Here is a 13,201-nt window from a genome sequence, read left to right on the forward strand (position 1 = left end):
ACAAAACTAAAGGTAATAGCTTTTTAAGTATTCAGATATTGACATTTCAGAAGCTATTTAGTATATCATATTTGATCCTGACCATTTTAGCGGTTAAGCAAAACATCAGTGGGATTTGAGCCATGGCTTCCCTAGTTCTCTGCTGGCTTTTCTAACCATATTTGGTAATCAGCAAACTAAAGGCTAGTGGAGCAGAAGCCTGGTGGCTTCTTGCAACCTACTAAAACCATTGCTAGGTAAATTATTTTATGGTTGTAGTGCAGTGTGACATATTGCAATAACAGGAGAAATCAGAATGGAGGGGGGTGTTAAAACCTTTTCACATCACTGTTACTTTTTAATATTGTTTTTTATATGTTTATGAATATACGAGTGAACAGTTTTATATTTCTTTTCCAGTTCAACAGAAATAATGTAACTTCTCATTTTTAAAAAAATATAATTTGGCCAACCCAGCTCAAACCAACTGCTGCTCAGACCGTCCCATGACTTGCACATTTGCTTTTCTAGTTTAGAGGGAACACTGATAACAACCCTCCTTCCAGCAAAATGTACCATAGAACAGTTGCTGTAACCTGCTCACCCAGGATCTCCTAAAGCAAAAGGAACAGTAAGAAAAGCGCATTTCCGGAGTCCATAGCACATGTGGCGTGAGAAGGATTAACTTTCGGCTCAGTGTAAAAGGTCAGTTAAAGAGATTTTCACAAGCATATACAACTAGCCAAAACCCTCCCTCTGGGCACTCGGCCACCTCACGATTACAAGGTCTCCTCCCGAGATAGTTTATCAGGATCCTCTCTCTCCGGTGCTCTCTCTTTCATCAGGAAACGCTTTCAGCCCCTTTTCGGCACTGCCTTCCCCGAGTGGCTCCAAACGGGAGAGGATCAGCCACAATCCGGGTCAGTATTACCCAGCTTTGGCTCCTTTCTCTCTCTCCCCACTCCAACTTGCCACTCTGCATCTCTTTGGCCGACTTCCCCCTGTTGGCGGGAGGGGCGCCAACAGGCTTAAAACTCAGGGAGGAAGACGGATAATGGATCGGGGAGAACAGGGGACTTTGGAATTGGGAGGGGGGGACGTCTGAGGACGCATGGGTGGGAGAACAGGGACTGTTAGGTTCGCTGGAGGAGAGGTGGAAAACTAGACAGGAACTGGACCGGGGCCTAGAGACTGGAGGAGACCAAACAGAGAGGTGGGGGGAGCGGGGAGCCTGATAGGAGGGTTATGAAATGAAGTGAAAGGAAAGATGTTGAAAATACAGCTAGGGAAAGAAGAAAAACGGATAACGCGAAGCTGCTAGGGGGTTAAGAGACAGAAGACGGGGATTGGGGAGGCAGGAGGGAGGATGAGAAACAAGGGGGGGGGGGAGCAGGGATAAAAGAAACGGAGGAAAGTGGCAGCTTACAATCAAAGCGATTTACATTTTATATACACAGGATTAGAGAACGGGCGAGTACAGAGGGTTCGTATGAGACCAGGGTTGACAGAAGAGGAAATAGAGTGGGGAAGGAGTGAACAGAGGAGGTCGCACTGCAGGAATAGAGAGACACTGTGCTTGTCAGGTGTTGCTGATCCACCTCCAAATGTCTTTGGCCTAGAGCAGGGGTGCCCACACTTTTTGGGCTTGCGAGCTGCTTTTAAAATGACCAAGTCAAAATGATCTACCAACAATAAAATTTAAAAAAAAAAACCCCACAAAGCACACTGAGAAAATGTTAATTATCATTCCTATTCCGGGGTTTTTTCAAAGAGCTCAAGGCAGTAACAACCATACAAAAATAGACAAATATACCCCCTCCCTTTTTACTAAACCACAATAGCAGTTTTTAGCGCAGGGAGCTGCACTGAATGCCCAGCGCTGCTCTCGACGCTCATAGGCTCCCTGCGCTAAAAACCGCTATTGCGGTTTAGTAAAAGGGGGCCATAGTGCAAAATATAGACAGCAGATATAAATTCAGACACATTTTAATCACTAAATTGAAAATAAAATCATTTTTCCTACCTTGTCTGGTGATTTCATGAGTCTCTGGTTGCACTTTCTTCTGACTGTGCATCCAATCTTTCTTCCCTTCTTTCAGCCTGTATGCTTCCTCTCCTCCAGACCTCATTCCCTCCCCCAACTTTTTCTTCCTCTCTCCCTTCCCTTTCTTTCTCCCTGCCTCCCTTTCTTTTTTTCTCTCTTCATGCCCCCTTTCTTTTTTTCTGTTTCCCTGCCTGCCCCCTTTCTTTCTTTCTCCCTGCCCTCCCCCCAAACCACTGCCGCTAGGCAGTGACAGAGTACAGGGCAGGCAGGCAGGCCTAGTGACAGGCAGGCTGGCCCCATACCCCTCACGTACCCTAAACCATCCCCCATAACCCCCAGTACCTTAAATCATCCCCCTACGTATCCCCCAGTACCTTTTTTAATCATACCCCCTGTACTTTTTAAAATCCCTCCTTCCCTCCCTAGATGGCTATCCTGGTATTTTAAACATCCCCTCACCCCCCGGTACCTTGATGCAATCCTGGCGGTCCAGCGCTGCATCGGCAGCCTTCCCTGCTGGACAGCCGCCCAAGTCCCCATCTGCTGCGGCAGTAATAGGCAGGTGTGAGCCCCGAGCGTGCCTGCCTGGTCTCGTGCCGCCTGAATTGTGTCAGCTTGCCAGGCTCCCCCATCTGCGCCGGAAGTGAAAGTCAGACGTGAGCCCCAAGCGCGCCTACCTGGTCCTGCGCCGCCGTTCAAATGGTGCCGTCAACTCCCGCGAGAGTTGAACAGCACCATTTGGGTGGCGGCACAGGACCAGGCAGGCACGAACCCCGAGCGCGGACTGGGGGAAAGGAAGGGCAGGAGGATCTGGACCTGGCCGGCTGCGCACTGTGACGCTACCGGAACTGGGTGAATACGATTCCCTCCGGTCAGCGTCCAGAATAGCCCAAGTCCGACGTGCTTCCAAAGAAAGTTGGAAGTCCTGCTGGTCACACCATTCAATATCAAAGTAAAAGATTCAAAAGAGTCAGTTTCTAATATAAATCAAGTCCTACTTTATTGTGGCAATGAATCTGGAACAGGCTTCAGTTCATGCTTTCCCAAAACCATAAGTAAATATCAAAAACACAAAAAAAAGTGAGTTGCAAACAAGCCTCATGCACCTCACCAACTTAATGGGAGTTGGTGGGGGAAGGGAAGTAGCCGAATCCACAAACTTTCTCTGTAAAAACAGAATGCCACAAATGGCCCCGCTATCCCAACCTAGGATGACATGTGGATTCTTCCCCAACAAGCTACCTCCTCCAGCCCACAATACAAAACCCAAAGTCTTTCTTGCTTTCGAAAAAAAACCAAACCAAAATGTAAACTTAAACAGTCCAGCACACTTCAACCCAGTGGCGTACCTAGGGGGGGCGGGGGGGGGGGGCGGGCCGCCCCGGGTACCAGCCCTAAGGGGGTGTTCCCGGCCTTGCCGTTCAGTCCCCCGCCACCCCCGAAGGACCGCTCGCCCCACTGACCTTCCTGCACCACCTGTGAAGCAGCCCGCAGCAGGATCGCGAAGTCAGCATCCCTGCGCTGATTCCTGCGCCGCGATCCCGCCCCTCCTCTGACGTCAGAGGAGGGGCGGGACCGTGGCGCTGGAAGCAGCGCAGGGATCGCTGACGCTGACTTCGCGATCCTGCTGCGGCTGTTCATAGGTGGTGCGGGGAGGCCAGGGGGGCGAGCGGTCCTTCGGGGTGGGTCGGGGCATCAGGCCTTCAGGGTGGGACGGGCGGGCAGGCTTTCAAGGGGGAGGGGGTGACAGGCAGGCAGGCAGGCCTTCAAGGGGGGACAGGCCTTCGGGGGGGCGGTGCAGACCTTCAAGGGGTGCAGGCCTTCAAGGGGGGCAGGCAGGCCTTCAGGGGGGTGCAGGCCTTCGGGGGGGGTGTAGGCCTTCGGGGGGGTGCAGACCTTCAAGGGGGTGCAGGCCTTCAAGGGGGGGAACAGGCCTGCAAGGGGGGGAAGGCAGGCAGGCCTTCAAGGGGGGGACAGGCCTACAAGGGGGGGGGGGACAGGCCTACAAGGGGGGGGACAGGCCTACAAGGGGGGGGGACAGGCCTTCAAGGGGGGGTGCAGGCCTTCAAGGGGGGTGCAGGCCTTCAAGGGGGAGACAGGCCTTCAAGGGGGGGGAAAGGCAGGCAGGCAGGCCTACAAGGGGGGGCCAGGCCTACAAGGGGGGGACAGGCCTACAAGGGGGTGGGACAGGCCTTCAAGGGGGGGCCAGGCCTTCGGGGGGGTGCAGACCTTCAAGGGAGTTCAGGCCTTCGGGGGGGGTGCAGTCCTTCAAGGGGGTGCAGGCCTTCAAGGGGGGGAAAGGCAGGCAGGCAGGCCTTCAAGGGGGGGACAGGCCTACAAGGGGGGGAGAAGCTACAAGGGGGTGGTACAAGCCTTCAAGTGGGGGACAGGCCTTCAGGGGGGGGGGTGCAGACCTTCAAGGGAGTGCAGGCCTTCGAGGGGGGTGGTGCAGGCCTTCAAGGGGGTGCAGGCCTTCAAGGGGGGACAGGCCTTCAAGGGGGGAAAGGCAGGCAGGCAGGCCTTCAAGGGGGGACAGGCTTACAAGGGGGGGGGAGAAGCTACAAGGGGGTGGGACAGGCCTTCAAGTGGGGGACAGGTCTTCGGGGGGGGGTGCAGGCCTTCGGGGGGTGCAGACCTTCAAGGGGGGGACAGGCAGGCAGGCCTTCAAGGGGGGGACAGGCCTACAAGGGGAAGGGACAGGCCTTCAAGGGGGGTGCAGGCCTTCAAGGTGGGACAGGCAGACCTTTAAGGGGGGACAGGCCTTTGGGGGGGGACCATGATTTAGAAGTACACGGAGGGAAGGGGGTGTTCAAAGAGACATGCATATGCCAAACTTTGGGGGGGGGAAGAAATAATGGGTCTGAAAATAGAGGAGAGGGAGAGAGATGATGGACCATGGGATTTAGGGAGGGAAGGAACAGAAAGGGAGAGAAATTGGACACAAGGGATGGTGTGGAGGAGGGATAGAGATACTGGATAGGAGGGTAATTAGGAAAAGAAAGGGAGAGATGGTGGACTCTGGGATGGTGGGGAAGGAGGGAGAGATGCCGGATGAAAGGGTATTTAAGAAAAGGTGGATCTGTGGAGGGAGATGAAAAAAAGGAAAGATACCAGACTTCCTGGGAAGGGAAGGGAAATGGAAAGGGAGGACAGAGTTGGCAGATGGATGGTTAGCATGCAGAAAGAAGGAGACCCTGGCAAGCAAGTTATCAGAAGAAAACCAGAGCCTTGGACCAACAAGATTTGAAATATAACCAGACAACAAAAGGTAGAAAAATTAATTTTATTTTCTGTTTTGTGATTATAACATGTCAGATTTGAAATGTGTATCCTGCCAGAGCTGGTGTTGGACTGCAAACGTGAGCTAGGATTTAACAGAAAGAGGAAAAGTCCTTTTTGTTTCTTTATTTTATTTACACCACAGCGCCAGTGTGGTTAGGAGAAGCCAAAGGGGGTGAAAAAGCTATAAAACCCACCAGGAGTTTTGAAAAAAATCACCCAACTGGGCAGGAAAATCGAATTGAAAAACCAATTCAATAGGGCTGAATCGAATCAAAATTTTTTTTTCCTGTATCTGGCAGCATTAGTTTGCGCTACTGTCTTAGACTTTAGGACCTGGGATTGGGGAGAGATGGCATCCTCAGTACTTTATAATGCAAGTGAAACGAGGATTTGGTCAGACTTTTGAAGGGTCTGCAGAAAAAAAATATTGTATAGGCTGGGGACATGAGACAGCCTATACAATGGGAACTTTTCTTCCTTCTATCTTTGTGAATGGAAAGGCTGAGGATGTCAGAGAGGTCAGTTAAAATATGTGCTTTATAAGAAAATATAATAATGTGTTTTATAAAGTTTATAGCATAGCTGGCATACCCAGTGAGGTGTTCCTAGTGGTGATGGTGGCAGCGTGTCAATGTGTTGAGAGGAAGAGGTGGTCTGGGAAATTCTGCTGAGCAAACTCCGGGCCCATTTCCACCCCCCAGTTAGTCCACTCCACTCAACTGATTCACACACTGAGTGGGTCTTTGGGTGTTGTTTTGGGATCTCTTCCAGTGGTTTATCTCCTTCTGGTCCAAGGAAGGAAACTTTGTTATCCTTAGCATTGACCTACAGAATATGTTTGTAACAGCGCTGCTTGTGTGGCATTAGGCTATGTAGTGATCGAAAGAAAAAAACAGACCTTTGCACATTTTTGCACTATATGGTGGGTGTATGAGGAGATTCACATTTCCTGCACAGCTAAGTCCATGTGAAGTTACCTTGTGCTGTATTTGACATCTAGCAAGGTCTCTGTTTGAAAGGAAAGATCTAAACTTAAAAATGAAGTGGCCAGAAGTTATGGTAAAAGCAGATAGTGTAGCTGGTTTTAAGAAAGATTTGGACAAATTCCTGGAGGAAAAGTCCATAATCTGTTATTAAGACATGGGGGAAGTGTCTGCTTGCCCTGGATCGGTAGCATGGAATGTTGCTACTCTTTGGGTTTTGACCAGGTATTAGTGTCCTGGATTGGCTACCATGAGAATGGGCTACTGGGCATGATGGACCATTGGTCTGACCCAGTTAGGCTATTCTTATGTTATGTTCTCATCTGTAGGGGCCTTTGTTTTCACTTCTTATTTTAATGTATTTTTTTTCTGGGAACTTATCAGTGTTTTTTATAATGGGAACAAAAATGGAAGAGAATGTGTGTGGAATGGGGGGTAACTAATTTCTTCAGCTAAATAATTCAATCCACTTCAAACAGACATAGGAGAACTTGTGCACCATTCACACACCCTCCAACCAAAAACGTCAAAAGAAAAAAACTGTTCGACAACCTCCTAGCCATTTGAGCTGCAACACTCGACCCCCAACTCTACAACCAATTGATATCAACCACAGACTGCAAAACCTTCAAAAAGAAATAAAAACCCTTCTATTCAAAAAACACATAAAACCGAACTAACACAATCAGAACTGTCCCAAGCATCACCTGCAACTACTCCATATGTACTTCTAATGTCATGACAATTTAGACATAATTTATGTTATGTTATGTTTGGAATAATGGTTACATATATGAGGTTCAATAAAAGAAAATTTTCACTGCCTGTTTCTATTCTGACCATTTATTCCATTTCATGGTTATTGCAAAAAAAAAAAAAAAAAAAAAAATTTTTTTTACATGGGGGGGGGGGGGTGTCAAAAAATGATGGGCCCCGGGTGCCACATACCCTAGGTACGCCACTGCTTCAACCCAAAACCCAAGGTTTGTATTTTCAGGCACCTAATAAGAAGCTTAGCACTGCTTCCTATCCTGTCTCAGGTGCAAACAGTTCCCATGGAAGGAACCTACACAATGGCTAACCCGAGCATACAAACAAAACCCACCCAGCACTGAAACTTAACTTTCTTCCATAGGACTGACTTCAGCCATGCTGGCAGTTTCAAGGCATTCCATAGGCTCCGGTTCTGCTGGCTGGTTAGCTTCAGGGTCAGTGGCTGGATCTCCCATCTCAATGTCTTGAGGGAGTTGAGGTTCAGGAGCACAGTCCTGCACACCTCCTTCCCGGGCTGGCCCAGGGCAGACTGCCTAACTTTACCAGAACTTCTAATCAGCTCCTGCAGCTGAGAGCTGACAGGAGGAGGAGTAGAAGGATTCTGTGGCTGTTCCAGGCTCTTACTCTCATAATCCTCCCCTCCCCAGGGATCAGAAATCTGGGTTTTAAAGGGCCATACTGTGCTTTCCCTATTCTTTGACTCTAGTCTATCACAATGATCAGCTCTTTTGATGGCAAGGCTAGGTTTAGCAAGAGCCTTACCTGACACAAGCCGAGCTTCAGGGTTAGGGTTGTGACAGCACCCCTCCAAGCCGTGCACCCGGGGCAGACTGCCCCCCACTTGGTACGCCACCGACCTTCACCCCGCCCTGCCAGCACTCTGATTGGCTGGCGTTCTTCAAGAGGCGGGCCAGTCAGGAGGGGAAAAAAGAGAAGGGAAGAAGGGAACCCGCACTGCGATCGACTAGGGTCGCCTGAGTGAGCGACCTGTCGATCGCGATCGACGTATTGGGCACCCCTGGCCTAGAGATTCACTAAAGTCCACAAATCTATCCAATTCGAGTCATTCTGGCCGATTGATTCAGTAAAGCTTGTCCATGCAAATGATCAAATCGTAAATGCGCCCCCATTCGCGCACACGTCTGGCTGTAACATCGATTGACACGCGTGCGCACTGTATCCTTGTTGGTTTTGAAGCACATAGCGCATGCGCTAGCTCTTTAGGACTTCAGTTTGTAGAAATGGGGCGGGGTTTAATCACGGATGTCATTGGCGGGCTCCGAATGTGCCTACCACAAAGCATTGTTGTCGCAAAAAATGCAATATAAGAACTGTAGCTTTTACCAACCTCTCTTTTTTTCTTAAGTGCTATTGCAAGCTGTATAAGCTGTGACTGTAGCTTTTTGAAAAATATGTTGGAGAGGTTTAAGGAGAAATAGCATCGGAGGTTTGTGAGTGAGCTGTAGAATTCTTCGAGTTTGACCTATTTTTAAAGATCATCGATGTCGAAGTTTATTGTGCGCTTCCAAACAGCTTAACAACTCAGGAAAAGGACTGTTAAATTGCTAGAAGTTACAACAATTAACAGCAGTTGAATGCGCTGGGATCATGCGCTGTTATATACAGCCTACGAATCCCAGGAGGCTGTGCGGCTCTTTCTGCCATGAAGCATGAAGCAACCAAAGGCGGCCCCATGACGTCAGATGCATGTGACAATCTAGCTGGAAGGAAGGGGGAGGGATAGCTGGCCCTTAAAAGTTATTTTTGATTTTTTAAAAATTTGGCATTGATATATGAAATGTACAATGCACAAGGAGAGCACGGGGTTAATCTACGATTTTCTCGCCATGTGCATTACAAATCAGAGATTCACTCTCGCGTTTGCTATGCACATTTCAAAAAAATCAAAAAAAGATTTCTAACGCTTATGTTCATGAAAGTTTACATATATTTAAAGTTTAGATATATTTTGGATTTTTTGCGGGGTAGATATATATATTTTAATGGGGTTCTTAACATGCACGCGGCAGTTGTTGGTAGGAATAGTTGGCGAGGATGTAAAGCGACTGGTTCTCAGCAGTCAAAACTTTTTGGATCGGAAAGGCAAGTCGATTTGGATGAAATGGTTTCATGAATCGATGCCTTTAGAAATTTACATGCCTTTTTACTCATTTGCATGCGCAGATCGGATTGGGTGCGGATGGGTCTGGAGGAAGGTTAGTGAATCGAGCCGTAGTCGGAAAGTGAGCTCAAACCGAGTGGTACATGATTGGTTTGCTTAGTGAATGTAGCCCTTTATTCAATTAAATGACCCCATTCTGGCCGGCAGCTCTCATTTTCTGCTGGGACAGTCTCCTAGTAAGAGTTGTATCGGGTCATTTAATTGTCAGGAAAACTTTGGGATGGGAGTTAAGGGCTAAGGATTTCAACTCTGGGAAGAGGTACCACTGCAAAAATTCTGCTTGAGGGATCTGAATTTGAAATTTACATGACTGGGGGAACAGTAGAACATAGGGTGGCAGAGAATTAGAGAATCGGGGTTGAAGGATGAAATCTAGCTGTAAGAGAGGATCACAATGAAAGTGGAAAAATCAATGTGAGAATTGAAAAAGAAACGATAAAAGAAGTGGAACGTGAAAAGGGGGTGGTCTGGAATGAGGAATTAAAAGAAAGCAGAATGGAGAGGAAAATAAATTGGGATTAGCATGATTCAGCATGATCAGAAAAACAAAATACAGTAACACCTTGGTTTGCAAGCATAATTCGTTCCAGAAGCATGCTTGTAATCCAAAGCACTTGTATATCAAAGCAAATTTCCCCATAGGAAATAATGGAAACTCAGACCATTTGTTCCACAACTCAAACTTTAATACAAAATATACCGAAAACATGCTTATTATCCAAAACACTCATATATCAAAGCGGATTTCCTCATTGGAAATAATGGAAACTCGAATGATTCGTTCCACAACCCAAAAACTTTAATACAAAATACTATACGTACTTAATTTGCAAGACCTCATTCATTTAGAACAGTCACTATACTCCTGCAGCGTCGGAGAGAGAAGAACCATCGGCTCAGTTGTGATCTGTGTATACTGTATGTACTTGTATTGCAAGTCATTGCTTGTATATCAAGTTAGAATTGAATAAAATGTTCTGCTTGTCTTGCAAAACACTTGCAAACCAAGTTACTTGCAATCCAAGGTTTTACTGTACTAGGCAATAAAAATAGACATAAAACATTTTCCTTTCAGGTTAGATTGGTTGGTGGAAGGTTTTATCTTATCTTAATGTGTTCTGTGCTCTGCAAACCACTTTATGGATGGGAAAGACAGTCTATACATGTTTTAGATAAAATACGCCTGCTTTAGGAATGTTAAAAACAAATAGACAATAATGACAATGTGAAGTAAGAAGAAAATAATTCACCAGAAAGATTATTTAATGAGATTTGGATGATATGGGTTCATGCACTAATCCTGCACTGCACTGAGTAACACAGAAATGCCCACCCTCTGCTCCCAGACATGCCCCCTTTGTGGAAAAATTAAAATATTTTTTTTAGCACACGGTTTGCACATATACACATTGCATCATTACTGTGGGATGTCTCAGCATGTCTTACAGTAAGCACTGGTGTACGTTTACCACAGCTTAGTAAAAGGAGCCTTATGGGTGGAAATGCATTTCTTGTTCTTTTTTTCCAGTATTGCTTGTTGGAGAATGACACAGGGACCGTTTACCGCAGTACACCTTGGTCACCGCTGTAAATCCGCAGGAATGGAGACTTTTGCAACTGGTTTACCGCAGGAATGGGGACAAAACCTTTCACCGCCCCGTGGGAATGGGGGACAAGACCTTTTACCGCCCCGTGGGAGCGGTGAAAAGTCTTGCTCCTGTGGTAAAAAAAAAAAAATTGTGCCTGGTGTCAGACTCGGCATCTCCACCCCAGCTCCTTTTGCGCCTATTTTACCTTCAGAAGCCAGACATGCTATGATGAAGACAGAAGGAACCCAAAACCAAAGCCTGAGACCAATGTGATTTGAAGAATATAATTACCAGAAAACAAAAGGTAGAAAAAAATTAATCTATTTTATATTTTGTGATTAGAATAGTTCAGATTTGAAATATGTATCCTTTTAGAGCTGGATTAGACATAACTGAGGACCGCAAAGTCCAGACTGTGTTTCTTTAGCTTCCAGCTAGCTTAGGGCTCACTCTCTCTGACCAGGGGGCAGTTGCCCTAGTTGCTTTCCCCTAACACTATTCCTGCTATGTGTGGCTGAAGTATTCTGTTAGCTTGATTTTTCTATATAGCATTCTGTACTAATTTGATGATACTGGAGGGGATATTTGTTAGGGGAGACAGGGTTTTTGTGACACTTGCTCTGTATTATTTGTGTTTATAAAATGATAATTGTACAGAAATATTGTTTCTTTTTTTATACTTTAATAAAATAAGTAAAGTATAAAATCATAACTATTCGAGGCTTGTGCGGATGAGATCTGACAGTTTGCAGGGCAGGGACTAGGACTGAGCTTGTGGGGACGGGACAGGGATGGGGACGAGCTCACGGGGATGGGGCAGGAATGGTGATTTTTTTTTCCCCATGTCATTCTCTGTTGCTTGTATTTCTTCTTGAAACCTCCATTTCAGTTACGCCCGTACATTTTTGATTTGTGGTCACAAGTTATTTTGTTGCTGAGGATCTGCTTGTGTACAACTGGACCATTAGTATCTATAATAATAAAACCCTAGAGCGCGAATGCGCTTTTGAAAGTTCGTGATTCCTGGCGCCGTGAGGTGTGCTTCTGTGCCAGTCCTCATGGCGCCTGCACTGGCTGGAGGTGCATGCGGTGGCTGGAGGCGCTTGAGCGTGCAGCTCTGTCAATGGCGGTTGGCTTAGAGGACCGGCAAGAGAGTGGCGGTTGCGGTGGCAGAAGAGTGTCCGACAGAGGGCTCCGTTTTGAAGCTGTGGCTCTCATTGAACTGCCAGTTGGCCAACTCCCTTGCCGGAGTTATTTTTCAGTTTACAGGTGCCACAGCGGCTCCTCTCACGAGTCGCACCTGGGTCAGAGAACACTTCTGATGCAGGGGATCGTTAGAGGAGCCGCCGTGGTACCTTTAAACTTAAAAATAACTCTGGCAAGGGAGCCGGCCAGACCGCGGGAAGTGTAGGGGGGATGGAGAAATCCTGCTGCTGCACAGGGAAATGGAGGGAGAGGGAATTCTGTGGTTGCTGCACAGGGAAGTGGGGGGAAGGGAATAAAAATGCTGCTGCACAGGGAAATGGAGGACGAGGGAATGCTGCTTCGGCTTCTGCACAGGGAAGTGGGGGGAGGGAATGCTGCTTCGGCTTCTGCACAGGGAAGTAGGGAGGGAGATAGAAAGAAAGGAAGAAAGACACAGGGGCAGGGAGAGAGACAGACAGACAGACAAAGGGGGTCAGGGAGTGAGACAGACAGAAAGAAAGACAGCGGGAGGGAGAGAGACAGAAAGAAACAGACAGGGGTAGGGAGAGAGAAAGAAAGAAAGGCAGACGTATATTCTAGCACCCGTTAATGTAACGGGCTTAAAGACTAGTAGTTGATAATCAACAATCAAAGCAGAAACAGAAAATTCCTGGGAAATGTATATGAGGATCCCACAGTACACTGGAGAAGTAAAATCCAACATAGAAAAATACAAGGGAAATAAAGTGATAACTTTCTATTTGGCTAACTAGTTTTTTGACAGGAAGATAGGACCTTCTTAGGACAAGTTTTAGTGAAAAGGCAAACATCAAACTCATAGTGCTACTTAAAGTAATAACAATCTACTGGATCAGGTTAAGTAAAGCCTCAAACTAGGGAAAGTCTGACCCTGATAGAATTAGAGAGTTGTGTGGGGACTGAAATCCCACCCATCCCTGCCCGTCCCCACCAGGATCCTCTCCGTCCCCGCCAGAATCCTCTCCGTCTCCACCCATCCCCGCAAGGAATTACCTCCATCCCCGCCCGCCTCCATAAAAAGCAGCAATTACTTCTGACAGGATCATCAATTCCACAGTTTCTTTTGTGTTTGCGCTGCTGTTATCCTTGTGGAATCTCTTTGGTGGAACCCTTTTTTGTTTTCTGTTCAGGTAATTAACTTATA

The 13,201-nt window shown here is 47.2% G+C and overlaps 1 protein-coding gene across 2 annotated transcripts in view; it reads left to right on the forward strand.

The window, feature by feature from the left end:
* Positions 1-532: 532 nt before the first annotated feature.
* The window catches only part of LOC117360997 (sulfotransferase 1 family member D1-like), an 87,273-nt gene continuing 74,604 nt past the window's right edge, over positions 533-13,201 (forward strand). Inside the window, exon 1 of one of the 2 annotated variants that reach the window (XM_033945740.1) lies at positions 533-684. The gene's annotated coding sequence lies outside the window, so the exon portion shown is untranslated. Of the gene's footprint in view, positions 685-710; positions 900-13,201 lie in introns of those variants that run through there. The other variant, XM_033945741.1, reaches the window with a different exon arrangement.

This window comes from Geotrypetes seraphini, chromosome 5 (genome assembly GCF_902459505.1).
Source record: "Geotrypetes seraphini chromosome 5, aGeoSer1.1, whole genome shotgun sequence".
NCBI classification, from domain to species: Eukaryota; Metazoa; Chordata; class Amphibia; order Gymnophiona; family Dermophiidae; genus Geotrypetes; species Geotrypetes seraphini.